This window comes from Euprymna scolopes, chromosome 14 (assembly GCF_053919585.1).
Source record: "Euprymna scolopes isolate OS-2025 chromosome 14, ASM5391958v1, whole genome shotgun sequence".
Lineage (NCBI taxonomy): Eukaryota > Metazoa > Mollusca > Cephalopoda > Sepiida > Sepiolidae > Euprymna > Euprymna scolopes.
In genome coordinates, this window is record NC_136495.1 from 78,977,627 (window position 1) to 78,981,067 (window position 3,441).

Genomic DNA, 3,441 nt, shown 5'->3' on the forward strand with positions numbered 1-3,441 from the left:
TTTTTTAAATGCTCGATATGCCGGAACATTGTTAAATAATAATGAAATTATGGACTTATGAAGAAATTTATTATCCACTTCTTCCCGTAGAAGGTAATTCTTCTTAATCAATTCTTAACTCTGAAGCATCAAGGAAGAAAACAAACAAAAAAAAGAAAAATATGAGAAATAGAATTTATTAAATATAATGGCAAAAGGAAAAGTTCGTGACCTCTATGGGCTGCCAAAAATGTCCATCTGGCTTACAAGTATTCTTGTAGTAGTAAGCGAAAGGGGAGAGAGTTTTTTTTAGGTGTTTTTTACACAGTGGTCACCACTTATCAAGGCCCGGAAGCCACTCAGGGATAAGGGTTATTGCAAGTACATTACGTTAGTGTGGAGATTTGATGAAGTGTTTACTTAAGGGGGCGGTTCATTAAGAATTTGTTAACGTTGGACTTGAAGACATCCAAGTTGTAGTCAGGTGGGAAGCAGGCAGACGGAACAGAGTTCCACAGGCGTGCAGTTCTAAGAAAGAAGCTTTGTTCATGGAATACACGTTTTGATTTAGGCACAGATAAAGAGTGGGGGAAATTTTTCACAGTGGATTCAGCTAGACGGGTGTTTTTCGTGAAAGATTGGCGAGGGGGGCCAGAGATTGGAGTTCAGACGAGCACCTGCCATGGAAATAACGATAAAACAAGGATAGGCTCGCAACGTCTCTTCTGTGGGAGAGAGTTTGCAGGGTAGAGAAAAGGGCATCCTCCACTAAGCCACGAAGTCTATTTTGTACTCTGTCAAGGCAGGATAGGCTGTTTTTAGCAGCTCCTGCCCAGATATGGCAGCAGTATTCCATCCTTGAAGGGAAAGAGAAGGAAAGAGAGATAGAGAAGGTGGAAGAAAGAAAGAAAGAAAAAAGGGGGGTGCACTTACTGGAAGCTTCTGGACGCCCTTTTCCGAATGGAACATTTAGAAAGTTCGTTTTGTTTTGGGTTTTTTTACTTTCAGAGTTTGTGTTATTTAAAAGTTCTTTTTTATCAGTCCCTTTCCTGGAAACTCGTTTCCGTAGTCCTTTTTGCAAGGGTTAAAATTTCATGGAGGCAGAATATTTTAGAGTTTTCAAGTTTCTTAGAAACTTTCCAGCAGCGAATTTTCTTCTTAAACTTCAATTATCCTTTTCTCGATAATTGAATTCAGTTTTCAAGTGTCCTAGAAAACTTTGAGGCGAATTTTCTTCTCGGTTCTTTTCAACAATTTTAATGTCTTGTTAGGACAGAGTTGTACTTCGCCTAAGTTATTTCCAGACTTGGTTCTTTTCAACAATTTTAATGTCTTGTTAGGACAGAGTTGTACATCGCCTTAGTAAATTTTCAGGCGTCCTTTTTTATCCGAGACCTTAAAGGAATGCATTCGATACTTGTTGTCTCGACGACGCCCTTTCCACAACTGCCGAATTAATTAAAAAATGTCACACACGTGCTTCAATTTAGCACGAAAACGTCTCATCCAATCAACGGGCATAGGGAAGTCAGGTGACATAAAAAAGGGGAAGCTATGGAAGGGGGCAGGAAAGGAGTTAAGAAGGAAGGAAGGAAGAACAGAAGCAGCAGAAAGAAGGAAAGAAAAAAGGAAAGAAAGATGGTGGAAGATAATTTCCACACTTAATGTGCTTTCGCACTTCTTTGAATTTCGCCGCCATGTGTGTTTTTTTTTTTTTATTGACAGGATAAACTAATCTTGTTGCTACCATGACCACATTTTTGGATAATTATTACCCTTTTTAGCAAAACTTAGGTACATTTATTGTATTAATTCATTATTTTAAGACTTTAACTTAATACTTTACCACTAGCAGAAAACTTTTATTTCTCTTGCCAAAAAATGTAAACACGATCTTTGTCATAATAAATTTTTACGTGAAATGTACGATTTTTCAGATTTGAGATAAAATTATTCCATGTATTTCTTATTTCACACGCTATTTTTTCTTTGAGAAATTAACTTTAAGCTTTAATCTTTCAAACATAATCAAAAAGTAACCGAAAATTTAAAAAAATATTATGATTAGTCGGCGTTCAAAACCAGGTCCCCTGCCTAAGCAACCATTAGATTTGCCCGTACCTAGCAAAAAACAAAAAACAAAAAGAAAACAAATGAACAAAATTAATTCCGCACCGAATTAAACACAATCAAAAGAGTCTCAAACGTAAATTGATTGTGCCCATGTTCGATTCAGCCCGGAATCTAAGTCCACCCCCTCCAGGTTGAACTTGTGTTTCTCCACCACCCCGCTTGAAACGAGAAAAGGGCTGCCATTAACCTTAGCACACGGCAGCAACAACGGCCGCCCGTCGACAGCCGGCGCACTTGAGATTGCTTACAAAAAAAAACGCCTGGCGCAACAAAATACACACCGCCACGCAAGCGCACTGCAACAATCTTAATAAGCACCATTTTTCGTATTATCGTTACAAAAGTTTGTTGCTCGCTACAGAACGAAGATGTCATATTCCAAAAATTACGTAAATGTATAAAGTAATTTTTTTAAAGTAAGAAAATAAAAATTTACTATTTTTAGCGATTTTACTTCTAAACTGTATTTAATATAAGACCGACTTTTTATCTCGACGCTTCGATTTCAGTTGTATCCCCTAATTTACTTCATCGGATTCAATCATGGTCGACCAAAACACTACGAATTGCTTAATCGTAAAATTTTATTTTCTTGAATGAAAAAAAAATTACTTGATCAAATTACGTAATTTTTGCAATATTTCATTTTCGTTTCGTGACTAGTATGGACATTATACAGGCTTTTCTGTATTTTCTTTATTTTTAATGCCGCCATAAGAGCCAATTTGAATAAGCACCAGGGTTTTAAATAAATATTCATTCTTGAAAATGATAAAAGATGGTTAAAGTCAGTTAATGTACTTCCTAAATTTCTGTGGAGCGCTACTAAAAGCAGTGACAAGACAAATCTGTTCCTTCGTTTTCATTGTGAACTAGCTGTACCCGGCCACGCGTTGCTGTGGCTCAGTTTGTTAAAATGGAAAACATTTGAAAGTAGAGAAAAGTTTGATTCTTTTTTCAAGAGAATATACAAATTATTTATTTTTTTAACAGATGTTAAGAAAATAAACAGAAAAATACTTCCATCATTAATTATGCAAAAAAAAATAAATAAAATGTTGATTTAGTGTTTCAATATTATGCTTATAAATTACGATAAAACTTGCTGAGTATGCGCTGTTTTACGGTTGTTGTAAAAATGGAACGGAAACTTAAATTTCGCTTCGTTTTAATCTTTCTTAATTTTTTAATTGTGCCCCCCCAAACGAATATAATCAAAACAGTAACATTCAACAATTGTACTTTATGTATATAAAACGCAAAATATTTATTAAAAAAAAATTATAAAAAAAAAGAAGTTAATAACGAAAGGGAAATAATTCCATTTTT